The following is a 16,307-nucleotide window of genomic DNA, read 5'->3' as shown; positions in this document are numbered from 1 at the left end:
TTAAATCATGTTTAAAATAGTAAGCCTTAAAACCATCTTTGAAAATATTTTTTGTATTTATAAAACACCTTTGTCCATCTTACATGATATCAAACCACAAGAACCAATGTGAGTATTAACACGTATTTAGGGACAACAAGGGAATGACAGATTGAAGGAAACAGCTGCTCTTTATGGAAATGGTTTAACACAGGGTTGTTAAACCATGTTGATAGACTCTAACTGATATGGATAGTAGCACCTCTTCTGGGACCAAACAGAACTTGGGTCTAAGTCATTGCTGCCATAAATACAGCCATCTCACATGTCCTGCACATCTCCATCCACCATATGGAAAGCAACTACAAAGAATTCAGATACATTATTCCATCTATAATTTGTCAAATGCATAAACTGAATTTTAGAAGTAAAATTGCAGTCCAAGCCTACAATTATTCTCTGTATTTGTCTTTTTAAAAATTAAGGTTTATTGGAATATAGTTGCTTTACAATAAACTAGTTTCTACTGTACAACCAAATGAATCAGCCATATATATCCATATATCCCCTCCTTTTTGGAATTCCTTCCCATTCAAGTAACCACAGAGCATTGAATAGGATTCCCTGTGCTATGAAGTAGGTTCTCATTAATTATCTGTTTTAAACAAAGTATCAGTAGTGTATATGTGTCAATCCCAGGCTCTCAATTCCTCCCACCCACTACTTCCCCACTGGTATCCATACATTTGTTCTGTATGCTGGTGTCTTTATTTCTGTTTTGCAAATAAGATCATCTCCATACTCATCTTATAATGCATGTTTTCACAAGTCAGAAAAGGAAAAGGTGCCAAAATACAGTGAGTGCCTGGGTCATCTATGGAGGAGATAGTGTAGCTCTTTTCAGAGATTGTTTTAATAGTTTATTTATCAGTTATAAGCATTTGATGGCTAGAGTTTTCAGATTAAAATAATGTCTCCTCACCTCCCTTTTCCAATTTCCCACTTCCCTACAAAAATCACCATTAGTATTTTCAAGATCAACTTTCAGAGTCTATGCATGTACTTAGACAGTTGAATAAATCCTCAAATCACTAAACCCACAATGAATTTTAAGAATCTTTTACATACATAAAACATCTTCATCCTCTTGAATAATTGAAGACCACAGTCACCTTCCTGGGTACAAAACATGAATGATAAAAAATAAAATTATGTTTCCACTTAATGCGGGCAACTTGCTTTAAAAAATTATCCTGCCCTGTGGACTTCTTTCATTGTCATATACGGAGATCTAATTCATACAATTCAATGCCTAAGTGTTTTCTTAGGTATATCCTAATTTTTAAATTATTCCCCAATGGATGGTATTTGTTACTTCTAATTGTCACTAATAAAAAGCTGCAATGAATACTCTTTACTTTTATGTACTTATTTGTATACTTGTACAAGTATTTCTATAATGTTTATGTCTAGAGACAGACTTGATAGATCAAAGGTTTTGTGGATTTTTCCTTCAATATCTTTTGGAATATTTATTTTCAAAACTTACTCTTGATTTTCTTATGCTTTCTATACCTTTTTTCTTTATAGCTAAAGTGCTTATTTATTTAGGGGTCTAGCATGTCTTTTATTCTTTCATCTCAGAGCTGGCTGCATTTGGGAATGAATGAAGAGTTACGTTCAGTCGTTGATAGTCTATGAGAGAGGAAAGGAGATATGGTAAAAGAGAGCAAAGAATTTTAAACATAAACCAAGAACTCAGTTAGCTTTAGCACTATCTCTTAGACACAGTAATAATTAGTAGTGCTGCTATATCTTACATTGAAAAATCACTTGATCAATATGTCTCTTGGGCTTTGATTGTCAAACAAAATATATCTAAGTTCAATACACATACAGATGTTTGCAAATGATATGGGGGTAGGTTTGTGGCCTTGATGTTTTGATCAAAAGATAATTTCTTATTGAAAGCTTGGGCATTTACCTTTTTGAGCCTCACTTCCCTAATCAAGAAGGGTAATAAGTGGCTCTTTATATGTGAGAATTCAATGTGATAATTCATAGCAAGTGACTGGCAAAATGCCCATCATCAATATGCATCTGAATATTAGTTATTATTGTTAATATTATATACCTACTATTTTCCAAACACTGTGTATGCAAGGTACTGAAAATGCAAAGATAAATAAGACATGGCCATTTGAGAAACTTATAATTTAGTTAGTATTTCCAGTCAGACTTTATTTCCAACTAGATTTGAGAAACTTATAATTTAGTCAGTACTTCCAGGTAGACTTTATTTCTATTGCTGGTAAAACAAATCAAACAAACAAATAAAAAAAAACTTCTGGCAGAGCTTTCAGTTGCTTTTCTGCCTTTTAAGAGGAAATGAACCTCCAAGGTGTGATATTCATGTCTCAACACTCTGCACAGTAAAAATTTATTCAAGGTGTGGCCAGAATCAGCCCAGTCTTTCAGAAACACAGTCAGGCTGCTGACTCTAACACTCCATATACTTCTCTTCTATGGCGGGGGAAGAAAAGGCATTTTCCAACCATACCTGCAAAGTCACCCTGTGTCTCCATCTCAGTTATCAGGGCAAGGGATTGTATTCTCCAGTTTCCTGGGGTGAAGGTGACTGGAAGAATTGGAAAACTAATCCTGTGTTCTTAGCTCTTGTAATCAATACATCCTAAGAACTTGCTCATTCCTAATGAAAAGAAGCACTCCAAGTCAGTGGCTATCTATGAAGTCTTCATAGCAGTGACACTGTAAAATTCCGGGCTTAAACCTCTTTGTAAACCTTTAGGTCAAAGACGGTTGAGCAAAGACCTTTCTAAAAGTCCTCTTTCCTTTTTTAAATCCTTCTGTGAGGAATGAAAAAGAAATAGAGGAGAAGAGCTCTTCATCTCCAATGAAACAGACATTTTTACAAACTCACACTGTAAGTCCACCTACAAATACTGCAACAGCTATGCTTATATTACAAAAGCATTCAACCTGCTAGCTCTCAAAGAAATTGAAAAAGCATAATAACTCCTGAAAAGACATCATAGGATAGATACAAGGAGTCAAAGAAGAAATTATAAGATAACAGATGAAGGAAAGCTTGAGCCAGTACAACTCATAGAGAAAATATAACAGAAAACTAAACCATGATAAAGATGAAAGTCACAGTATAATAATAATAAAGAAATGGAAAAACAATTACTGTTTGTAAATTGATGGATATGGAAGAAAAGAAGTTCCAATATATCCATAATGGCTGAAGAAGAGTATGGCAAAAATGTAACAGTTAAAATTATAAAACAGTATCACCGGTGAAAATACCACAAAACAGAAAAAAAATTGAAAGGGAACATTTTACCTTTGAAAAATTCAGACAATCATTGGACATGTTTTGTAAAAGTGGCTATACTTGAACAATTCAGAAAAAAATTGAGCTTGTGATAAGAAAAGTGAATGGTATGCAAAGAGTGAAAACAGGGTAGACTGTGGATATCTCAATTCCTAAAGATAGTGAATGATATTTATAGAGTTTCAGGAGAGTAACCCAATGCTGTTGTGCTGTGCTTAGTCTCTCAGTTGTGTCTGAGCTCTTGTGACCCCATGGACTGTAGCCCACCAGGCTCCTTTGTCCATGGGATTCTCCAGACAAGAATACTGGAGTGGGTTGCCATGTCCTCCTCCAGGGGAGCTTTCCAACCCAGGGATCGAGCCCAGGTCTCCTGCAATGCAAGCAGATTCTTTACCAACTGAGCCACCAGGGAAGCCCAAGTGACCCAACTTACACTATCCAAAGTATCTTCAGATAAAGATATTTCCTTGAGGTTAGCAACTTTGTTAACAACTTATGGAACAGTGCATTCTTGAGCAGAATGAATGCCAGGCTGATAAAAGATGAAGCATAATGAAAACTTGGATATGGAGAAACGTGCACGCATTCTTAGTCCCTCAGTCACGTCCAACTATCTTGTGACCCCAAGAACTGTAGTCCACCAGGCTCCTCTGTCCATGGAATTTTTCAGGGTAGAATACAGGAGTTGGTTGCCATTTTCTTCTGCTGGGGATCTTCCCAACCCAGGGATCTAACCCGGATCTCCTGCATTACAGGCAGATTCTTTACCATCTAAGCCACCAGGGAAGCCAACAATATTCAGTATGTAAAATGTACTTTTTAATAAACTTTTTATATTAATATGTGAAGACATTTTAAGGATTGAGTATCTCCTGAAGAAACCATTATTTTCATTTTACTTCAGTTTCTTTTTTTTTAATTTCATAATTTTCATTTTAAATACCAGGTGTAACATGATAATACTTTTTACTCTATTACCTATTGATCTCTTTACAAGAATATGCATAAAATGCTGTTCAAAAAATAGTAACAAGAGTAAATTTAGAAGTGGTGGAAACCCCTTACTGGGTCTCTGAGAGGCTCAGGAAATGTAATTTCAGAGCAGAGAATGAAAAAAAAAAAAAATTCTACCTGGTATTTTCTCCAAAAGGTGGAGAAGTGCTTACTGAGTCCCTGGCCCAATCTAGGATATGATAGTCATCTATTTGCATGCATGTTCTGTCATGTCCAACTCTGTGTGTTCTTACAGACTGTAGCCCACAAGGCTTCTCTGTCCATGGAATTTTCCAGGCAAGAATACTGGAGTGGCTTGCGATGTCCTACTCCAGGGGATCTTCCTGATGCAGGGATTGAACCCACATCTCCTGTGTTTCCTGAATTGGCAGACAGATTCTTTACCACAGTGCCACTTGGGAAGCCCATTTATCTATTTAAACTGATACAATTCCAATTCCTTTATAGTTGTGGTTTTAAACTTGGCAACCATGGATCTATTGGTGTATGAATAAGTTTCAGAAAGTCTATGAAATATCTACATTACTATATACATGATTTATTGAAGAATGGATATAGAGATTAAAAATAAATCCTCTAGAAGCTCTTTATCTCAATGATTCTTAAGAAACACATAGTGAAAAATACCTACATTAATTTTTTTAAAAAAACAACACCACATAAAATTAAGGGCTGGAAGGAAACTTCTTAACCCATTGAAGCAGGAAATAAAGATTTGTACGTACCTTAAGCTTTACAAACTTTACATATTAGATGCCTCCAACTAAGAACACTTAGAAACATGACCTGTTCTACAAAGTGATTCAAAAATCACAAAGCCATATCACTCAGTGGGCTGGTGGACACATTTCTGACTCTCTAGGTTCTATCTTTAGCAGAAGAGACTAGAAGAATAAATTCAGTTTGAATGCTAGGTTAATCTTTTTCCAATTCCCACACAAACAAAAGGAAATTAACATCTATAGAATAGAATAGTACCATTGCAGTTTTTGGGAATTAGAATAAAGCATCATATGAGGCACAGTACTTCTCTTCTCATAGAACAATGAACTCTCAGAAGCCAAGGTAAAATGATGTGTGTAGCATTATTACTTAAAACTCTGCATATTAACTTCTGGCTTTACAGATATAAAGGAAGGTTAGAAAGCCCACTAGCTGGAGATTTTTTGTTTCCCAAGCAGGTATCACTTGGGCCATATCTGAGAGCAAACTGATACATTACTTCCTTCAGAGAAGTAAATCTCCAAATAATGGTCTTCTGTTGACTTTGCACTTTCTAATAAAGACTTCGTGATTTGACACTTAGGTTCTTGATTTTTCTTGTGATGTCAATATGTCAGAATTTCAAGCCTACTGTAAGGATGTTAAACTTCTAGAGAAAATAAATTAGAGCACCTTTAGAGGAAAAAAAAATGACCATGGTAAGCCAAAAAGAGAAATTGGAAGTTATAGAATTCATCCTACTTGAAAACATGAAACTCTTTACTTGCATCTGTGTTTCTCAAGTACCAAAAGACATTCATTCTCAGATTTGATTGCTGTTCATTTATGATGGAGTATTAGCTATAAGAAGTGGCACATCTCTTTTCCACTTTTTTCTTAAATGCACAAGATTTGGCAGGAATGGGGAAGTAAAGAAAAAACGAGTTAGTTAAGCTCTCCCCTTATCCTTAAGTTTACTTTTCTTTATGGCCAAATGCAAGTATGCTGTCTTTTCTAGTCACTCCCTCATCCCCACTTTTAGACTCTTTATTTGTTCTAGCCTCCTAAAAAGTAATGGACATTATGGTACTGTTCTCATCCTCATCCAGAAACACAGGAAGGATTCTCCACTGAGAAAAAAATTGCAGATGAAAAGCTATGAAGAGTAGTGAGTTAAAATGGCAGTTTCTCTGGACAAAGATGGACAACACTGATTGCCCTATCTGGCATTGTCCTAAGCCATGGAATATGAGTCATTACATTTCACTATTGTTCTCCACCTTTCCCCAGATAGTATTATAAATTTGGAACCAACAGGGATGCAATAGTTCAGGCACCATTCAGTCTTAGTACTGTTTATGATACACTTGCTCTGTTTTGAATGGCAGTGAATGTGTTTGCTTGCTTTTAACACTACCAAATTTATGAGGATGTAGATGACCTGAAACACACTTTCAATCCCTAGAATTGCTATCACCAACTTGCCTATGAGGCTACAGTATTAAGATACAGGCTTCCTGTATCTTTGGACTAAATTGTTGATCTCTCCCTACTCCTGACTGATGAAGAGACACTTGAAACGCTTGCTATTAATAACACTGGTTAGCAACACATTGTTGGTTAATAACAGAGCTCCAAAGCTTTATGTTATGGGTTCACCAGCAAACTGCAATCTCACTGGCTAACTGTCATCCTTACAAGGAGAGCAACTCTTGCACATTCACAGTACAGCAGATTCTTAGAGTCACAAATGTATAGACAATACACTAGGTAACAATAATACAGTAGAAAAGAAACAAGGTTACTGGGGAAAAGTGAAAGTGAAAGGGAGGGACCAAAGAATAAATTGAGAGATTGGGATTAACATACACACTGCTTATACATAAAACAGATAGCTAACAAGGACCAACTTTATCGCATAGGGAACTCAATACTCTGTAATGACCTATATGCAAAAAGAATCTTTAAAAAATCAGATATATGTATATATATGCTGATTCACTTCGCTGTACAGTAGAAACTAACACAATATTATAAATCAACTATACTTTGACAGGAGAAGGCAATGGCAACCCCACTCCAGTACTCTTGCCTGGAAAATCCCATGGATGGAGGAGCCTGGTAGGCTGCAGTCCATGGGGTCACTAGGAGTTGGCCACGACTGAGCGACTTCACTTTCACTTTTTCACTTTCATGTATTGGAGAAGGAAATGGCAACCCACTCCAGTGTTCTTGCCTGGAGAATCCCAAGGATGGGGAGCCTGGTGGGCTGCCATCTATGGGGTTACACAGAGTCAGACATGACTGAAGTGAATTACCAGCAGCAGCAGCAGCATACTCTGACAAAAATGTTTAAAATAGCAGAATCTCTTTTCATCAACTCCTTTCCCCCCTCTTTCATTCTAAAGTCCAACAGGACTTCGTTTCAAAATTGTCATCTCCGTATCATTGCCATTTTGAATGTTCAAGAAATGTTTTTGTAAACTGCAGATGAGGTTTAGAAGAGGTCACATGGGTGATTGGGGTGTATTTATGACATAGTATCATCTAAGTTTGTAAACCACTTTTCACTTGCTAAAGTATTCATGCAAGCATCATGATCTAAGCATTATCCATAAGCAGACTTAATCTCTGGGAGATTAACCACTGTGCCCAAGGTCACACCAGACTGTGTACAGACCCATGATTTGGACTATGGTCTCGGAAGGCTGTGTTAGGGGATCCTTGTCACCACACCATGTGGCAACTGTGTGTGCCACTGTTTTGTCCCAAAGAGCAACTTTTTCAATGAGACAAGTAGAGAATTTTATGAGGCCTAAGGAGATGACGACATGATTTGAGCACCTGTGTGTGACAGTGGGCCAGGAAAGCTTACTCATCTTAAATCCCTCTTCAACTAAATTGTAACAAATGTCTAACATTTTCACATTAGTAATACATTCCCTCGAGCAAAGACTTATTTTTCAGACATACTCCTGTTAAAATGCAAATATTCGAAAAAGGTAAAAATTCAAATGATGAAAAGAGTCCATTTGTTAAATTTATTTTCAGTGCTGGGTGAGAAAAGATTGAACACATTCAGGTGAATATCAAGTTTTATATATATATATATATATATATTCTTTTCAGGTTCTTTTCCTATTATAAGATATTGAATATAGTTCCCTGTGCTATACAGAAGGTCCTTATTTATATAGTTCCCTGTGCTATACAATAGGTCCTTATTGTTTATCTATTTTATGTATATATTAGTTGTGTATCTGTTAACCCCTAACTCCTAAATTATTCCTCCTCCTCCTTTTCCCTTTGGAGTTGTTCAGCCGCTCAGTCATGTCCGACTCTTTGTGACCCCATGGACTGCAGCACGCCAGGCTTCCCTCTCCTTCACCAACTCCCAGAGCTTGCTCAAACTCACATCCATTGACTCGGTGATGCCATCCAACCATCTCATCCTCTGTCATCCTCTTCTCCTCCTGCCTTCTATCTTTTCCAGCATCAGGGTCTTTTCTAATGAGTCAACTCTTCACATCATGTAGCCAAAGTACTGGAGCTTCAGCTTCAGCGTCAGTCCTTCCAATGAATATTCAGGACTGATTTCCTTTAGGATTGAGTGGTTTGATCTCCTTGCAGTCCAAGGGACTCCCTTTGGTTCCCATAACTTTATTTTCTATGTCTGGGAGTCTCTTTCTGTTTTGTAAATAAGTTCATTTGCATTATCTTTGAGATTCTGTGTATAAGTGATGTCACATATTTGCCTTTCTTTGTGTGACCTGCTTCATTTATACCTACTACCTTTTTCAATCATTCTTTCTGTCTTTGTCTTGGAAATTGCACTGTTCTGGTGAGTGGGTAAGACAATGGGAACAGTTTAAGGAAACTGAAGTCTTAGGGTTTGGATTTGCTGGAAGAAACAAAATCACAGAGAGTTTGTTGGAATCTTGCTGAGATAGAATTACCACACCAGGAACTCAATCTTTTGAGTTACAAACATATTAATATACCTGATAAAAGCAATGGCTTTTCTCCCCCAGAAAAATGCATTGAACTTGACACAAATTATAAGGAGAATTTTGAAGGGATTATGAGCTACTTGAACACCAAATATAAACTCCTAAGAGATCTACAGAATTTGCTTTAGACTCTTACGCTAGACTCCACAATTCGCAATTGTAGGCACAGCCGTCCTGTTATTACAGGAGCTTTAGTTGTTCAACAATCAATTTCTAAATACAACAGTTGCAAGAACTGTGTAGATCAGTGAGGCAAGAATAAGCTACTGCTTTACACAAACCCATGCATTAATCTCAGGGAGAAGTCAATGATGCCAGGAGACAATTTTCCCTGGATTTCTCAGTCTTTCTGCATGGCCTGGGCATTCTGAGTAAAGGAAGGTATGAAATATAGAGTACTTTCATTTAGTTAAGTATTAGCTCAGCAATAGCTATTACATTTTACACTTAACTCTTACTGGTCTAGTTCAAAATCGACAAGACTCAACATAATCCTCAGTGTTTATTTTTTTATCTTAGGTGATTTCTATACAGCTTAAAACTACTGTTCATATAAAACAAAAAAATCTCCAACTACTGTGTTTTCTGGCTCCTGTGATTGTTGTACTCTTGCACACTGTAAGAGAAATTTAGCAATCAGACAAATAAATATCTTTTTAGATGAAAATACAGGAGTGGTGATGATTGTTGCTGACATTTATTGGAATATGCACAATACTTCTTACCATTAATTTGTGAAATAACTTTATTTTCTTGCTGAAAACTATGTCTCATGTTCACTAGCTTAGCAAATGGAGATCTAAATGTAATTCTTGGTGCAGATCTCTCATATGGTCAATAGCCCACAGGGCTATTTTACTTATGTATTCCAAGTCCTTTTTTCAGAAAGTAAGGTCTACATTGGGCTTCCCTGGTGGTTCAGATGGTAAAGAATCTACCTGCAATGCAGGAGACATAGGTTCAATCCCTGGTCGGGAAGATCCCCTGGAGAAGGAAATGGTAACCCACTCCAGCATTCTTGTCTGGAAAATCCCAAAGACAGAGAAGCCTGGAGGGCCACAGTCTATGGGGTTGTAAACAGTCAGATACAACTGAGAGACTAACACTTTCACTTTTCATGGTCTACATTAATCAATGTATATATTCATTGCTCTCTCTCTTTCTCTTACCAGAGCTTTAAGAACAGTAGTATAGTGACCAGGAGAATGCACTTTACAAATCTCCCAAGAGAGCAACATCTTGCTTTAACATACAAAGGAATTACAGTAGACGCATCACGAACATTTAGATCTTATAATTCACAATATTCTTTAGTCTGTTGTTGGAAAGGTTTCCTGTTTCTGATTTGACAAGCCATCTGCCTTGTTAATTTTCCTTCCTTTCTCAATTTTTTTTCCTTTTAAAATAAACTCTAGAAGCAGCCCAAAGTAAGGAAAAAAAAATAATAATGATGAAGAAAAACATGCAAAAATGCTTTACTGCTACACATGTCCATACATAGTGCTTTCAATTTGTCAGTTGGGTTGCTTGATTGAAAGTCTATTAAATGGAAACGTAATTTCCACCATACTGATTGAATGCAAACACCATTAGTCACTATTTCTTAATACACAACCACTAGAGGGCTTACTTTTAGAAATGCAGAGGGAAATGTAATAAGGTTTTGAAAATAGTTTGTCTTTTCTAGTCAAATATGTCTTAATAGCTTTGATTTATATACTATCTTGTAACTGTCAAAGCACTTTCATGTAATCTTCATGTTTACCAACTCTGGAATTAAATTAGGTTGTAGTTGAGGGAGTGGTGAGTGGATTTTATTTGGTAAAAGTTCTACCAGATGAAGATTCTGCCAAGTGATCTTTTTTCTCTTTGGTTAAGCATTGGGCTGCAGGTGGAAAACTAACTTAGCCACAGGAAAAGAACAAACTTAACCTGCACATTCTTGGTAAACATTTGCATTTTAAGTGTATTCAATTATTTCTGAAGTTCTGTCTTTGACCTCTTCCTATTCCCCAAGAGCTAGGTGGGACAGGAAAACGTCATTTAGCATGCCAGGAGAAGCCTTAGGCAACTTGCTTAATATTTATTTAAAGGCTGAAAAATAATTACTTTGGCCTCAGTATAGGCAGTTCCTTTGGCTTGCATCCCTTGTGACCTATGAGCAAATTACTTTATTAGGAAATCATTAGAGCATAATTTGCTTCTATATGCTACTGACATCAATTTTCATTTCTTATAATGAAACTACAAGTTCTCATGATATATTATTATTGTAAGTAGCATGCTGCCAGATATTGATTGGAAATTGTCATTAACCCTAACACCTATGCCTTTCTTAAAAAGTGTATGAGTTTACCTAGTTTCTGCCACGTTTAGGCCTTCTTCACCTTATACACAAAGTGCTTTCTAAAGACAGACTAAAATGAGCCTCAAAATACATTTCCATAAATATTTCCCTTTGTGTTGTCTTAATTCTTGAAAGACATGAAAGCCCATCTGAATTTTCTTTACAGTTGAATGAGTTTCTTACTGATTCAGGAAATATAATCTAAGCAAAGGCAAAATCAGAGTCTCAGAAAGTTGGGATAGTAGAGAAAGTATACAAGTATGTTAGAAGAAAAGCTGGAAATCAAGATTTTCTTAAAATATTTTTTTTTTACTTATTTATTTAATTGGCTTCCCTGGGTCTTAGTTGTGGCAAACAAACTCTAGTTTTCTGGCTAGGGATTAAACCTCAGTCCCCTGCATTGGGAGCATGCAGTTTTAGCCACTGGACCACCAGGGAAGTTCCCCCCTGGAAACGAAGATGTTTAAGGGACAAGGATGCACAGAATCGCAGGCCTAAACTTACTGTTAGAATATCAGTCTTGTCATCAAAGACATGCCCCAAAAGACAAATGTGTCTCGTTTTTTCAACTCAACATATGCCAAAATTTTTACCTAACTGTAGATTTCCAGATTATTTTATCTTGGGATGTATGTTATGAATATCAGAATGCTGAGCCCAAGAACCAGTTCAAATGCTTTTGGAAGAGACATACTTAGCCCATCAGAAATGTGAGAAATACAAATCTGAAGAGGGAAAAAATGTTTATTATTAATATTTCAACATACAAGTTCAGTACCAAAGCACATGAGTGTGATGAGTTTGGACTGACCATCAAGTCTTCTGGTTGTGCTTTTTTAAAATAATTAATTCAGATCAGATCAGATCAGATCAGTCGCTCAGTCGTGTCCGGCTCTTTGCAACCCCATGAATCGCAGCACGCAAGGCCTCCCTGTCCATCACCAACTCTTGGAGTTCACTCAGACTCACGACCATTGAGTCAGTGATGCCATCCAGCCATCTCATCCTCTTTCGTCCCCTTCTCCTCTTGCCCTCAATCCCTCCCAGTATCAGAGTCTTTTCCAATGAGTCAACTCTTCGCATGAGGTGGCCAAAGTTCTGGAGTTTCAGCTTTAGCATCATTCCTTCCAAAGAAATCCCAGGGCTGATCTCCTTCAGAATGGACTGGTTGGATCTCCTTGCAATCCAAGGGACTCTCAAGAGTCTTCTCCAACACCACAGTTCAAAAGCATCAATTCTTCGGCACTCAGCTTTCTTCATAGTCCAACTCTCACATCCATAAATGACCACAGGAAAAATCATAGCCTTGACTAGATGAACCTTTGTTGGCAAAGTAATGTCTCTGCTTTTGAATATGCTATCTAGGTTGGTCATAACTTTCCTTCCAAGGAGTAAACGTCTTTTAATTTCATGGCTGCAGTCACCATCTGCAGTGATTTTGGAGCCCAGAAAAATAAAGTCTGACGCTGTTTCCACTGTTTCCCCATCTATTTCCCATGAAGTGATGGGACCGGATGCCATGATCTTCGTTTTCTGAATGTTGAGCTTTAAGCCAACTTTTTCACTCTCCTCTTTCACTTTCATCAAAAGGCTTTTTAGTTTCTCTTCACATTCTGCCATAAGGGTGATGTCATCTGCACATCTGAGGTTATTGATATTTCTCCCGACAATCTTGATTCCAGCTTATGCTTCTTCCAGCCCAGCGTTTCTCATGATGTACTCTGCATATAAGTTAAATAAGCAGGGTGACAATATACAGCCTTGATGTACTCCTTTTCCTATTTGGAACCAATCTGTTGTTCCATGTCCAGTTCTAACTGTTGCTTCCTGACCTGCATACAAATTTCTCAAGAGGCAGATCAGGTGGTCTGGTATTCCCATTTCTTGAAGAATTTTCCACAGTTTATTGTGATCCACACAGTCAAAGGCTTTGGCATAGTCAATAAAGCAGAAATAGATGTTTTTTTGGAACTCTCTTGCTTTTTTGATGATCCAGTGGATGTTGGCCATTTGATCTCTGGTTCCTCTGCCTTTTCTAAAACCAGCTTGAACATCAGGAAGTTCATGATTCACATATTGCTGAAGCCTGGCTTGGAGAATTTTGAGCATTACTTTACTAGCATGTGAGATGAGTGCAATTGTGTGGTAGTTTGAGCATTCTTTGGCATTGCCTTTCTTTGGGATTGGAATGAAAACTGACCTTTTCCAGTCCCGTGGCCACTGCTGAGTTTTCCAAATTTGCTGGCATATTGAGTGCAGTACTTTCACAGCATCATCTTTCAGGATTTGGAATAGCTCAACTGGAATTCCATCACCTCCACTAGCTTTGTTCGTCGTGATGCTTTTTAAGGCCCACTTGACTTCACATTCCAGGATGTCTGGCTCTAGGTGAGTGATCACACCATCATGATTATCTGGGTCGTGAAGATCTTTTTTGTACAGTTCTTCTGTGTATTCATGAAAGGTTTAAAAATCATCCTGCATATGACCCTTTTCTTTATTGGCCATGGTTGCATTCAGCTATCATCAGTTAGTAGATTCACTTGCCCTCTTAACAATAGAGCAGATTTGAAGGAGGAAACAGGAATTTAAAGTATCTATAATTTTAATTACTAAGGATTCAGTTGGTGTCTGCTTCAGAAAACCTTGAAATTCGCGGTGAGTTCCTGACAATATATCAAAACCCCTTGTAGCCTGTTATGGTCAGTTTTAATTTGTATTTTTTCATTTCCTTAGTGGTACAGGGATTCCTTCCATGAAAGGTTTTGTTTTTTGAGTTTTTTTTGTAACAAGGACCTGATTTTTTATGGCTTCCCTTGTGTAATTTGGTTATAGAAATCCTTACAGCCTAATATTTTATGGTTCTCAGACTCTAGATGAGAGAGGAAATGTAAGCATTCAAAATCTGACTTCCTGATTCTGCAGATGAAGAAAGACAAGCTCAACAATGTGCATCCAGTAGCTGTCGGCTGAGTCAGAACTAAAATCCAAGCTTCTTCACTTGGAGAATAGTAAAGAACCTGCCTGCCAATGGAAGAGATGCAAGAGATGCAGGTTTGATCCCTGGGTCAGGAAGATCTCCTGGAGAAGGCTATGGCAACCCACTCCAGCATTGTTGCCTGGAAATCCCATGGACAGAGGAACCTAGTAGGCTGTACAGCCCATGGGGTCGTGAAGAGTCAGACATGACTGAGTGACTGAGCACACACACATCCACTATGCCATGCCATCTCAGAGATGCATACATGGAAAGGGACTCCCGGGAAAGGCAGACTGCATCCTCTTCCACTGGAATCTCTTCTCTAATAACCTTTCCTCCTGCCCTGTTCCCCAGTACCTGGGAGTGCCCAGCTCACACAGAGATTAGCAGCCTCTCCATCACCCAGGAGCTGTCACTTCTCTTTCTAGGCTACACCTTAAAAATCAATTAAGGGCTTCCCTAGTGGTCCAGTGGTTAAGAATCTGCCTTGCATGCAGGGGACACTGGTTCCATCCCTGATCCAAAAGATCCCTCCTGCGGCAGAGCAGCTAAGCCTGTGAGTCACAAATACTGAGAGCCTGCAGCACCTAGAGCATGTGCTCTGCAACAGGGGAAGGCACCGCAGTGAGAAGCCCGCGCACTGCAACTAGAGTGGCCCCCACTCTCCAGAACTAGAGAAAGCTTGTGTGCAGCAATGAAGACTGCCACAACCAGAAAATAAAATAAATAAGAAATAAATAAGTAAATCTTAATTTTTTTTATTGAAGGATAATTGCTTTACAGAATTTTGTTGTTTTCTGTCGAACCTCAACCTGAATCAGCCATAGATAAAAAAGCACTTAAGGGGTTGTCTAAAAACAAAAAAGGATTCCCATTTCTGGCCACAATGGAATAACTGGTATTCAACTTATTCTACTGCTTGTGAATAAGTGTACAATGGGACCGAGTATATGAGAGAACCATTTCTGTGTATTGGACAATCAGAATCAGAGGATTGTGATATTTCAGAGTATAAAAACATAAGGGATGTGATCCATTTTGCCCTAGTTTTTGCCTGGCACTCCTTTCCCAGTCTCAGAACAGGGCAGTTGAGTCCAAGCAGAGAGATCACTCTCTCTATCTCTGAGTTGAAGAGAGGAGATCCAGAGGGCAGTTTGGGACCTGCTGAAGCAACTGGAGAAGGAGGGAATTGTGAAGATGGTGGTACAAAAGACAGTGCGGGGTTTCCCTGTCAAACGCCAGCTGAAAGTTGCTCTCTGCCTGTGCAGGGGGAGCCTGGAAGGCTCAGTGGACAACATGTGCCACAGGGTGAGTGCTGCCCAGAAACACGAGAGGCCAGACACTGCTGGGAGAAGTTAGTGGTCTGGCCCACCTGGAGAAGTGGTGAATTGTGCTCTGGAAGCTGATTAGGTTGTTAGTGTATCCTACTGAACTTGTCAGGCTTGGTTTTGTCTTTAGTTAATCTAGGTCTACAGAGTTTTCTTTCCTCTTTCCTAAATTATGGTCCTTACTCTCATCACAGGGCTTCCAAGCTGGCACTAGTGGTAAAGAATCTGCTTACCAATGCAGGAGACATAAGAGACGTGGGTTCAGTCCCTGGGTCAGGAAGATTCCCTGGAGGAGGACATGACAACCGTCTCCAGTATTCTTGCCTGGAGAATCTCATAGACAGAGGAGGCTGGCAGGCTATGGTCCATAGCGTTGCAAAGTTAGACACAACCGAAGGTACTTAACACACACACATTTTCATCACATGGCCTTTCTGGAACTCAGTTGAATGCCCAGTATCCAAACAAAACCACATTAAGCACATTATAGTCAAACTGCTGAAAACTAGAGCTGAACAGAAAATCTTAAATGTAGCCAGGGAGAAAACACACGTAATATCCAGATGAACAATACTACAAGTGATGGCTA

The sequence above is a fragment of the Bubalus kerabau genome, chromosome 21 (genome assembly GCF_029407905.1).
Source record: "Bubalus kerabau isolate K-KA32 ecotype Philippines breed swamp buffalo chromosome 21, PCC_UOA_SB_1v2, whole genome shotgun sequence".
In the NCBI taxonomy this organism is placed as follows: domain Eukaryota; kingdom Metazoa; phylum Chordata; class Mammalia; order Artiodactyla; family Bovidae; genus Bubalus; species Bubalus kerabau.
Note: the sequence above shows the minus strand (reverse complement) of the source record.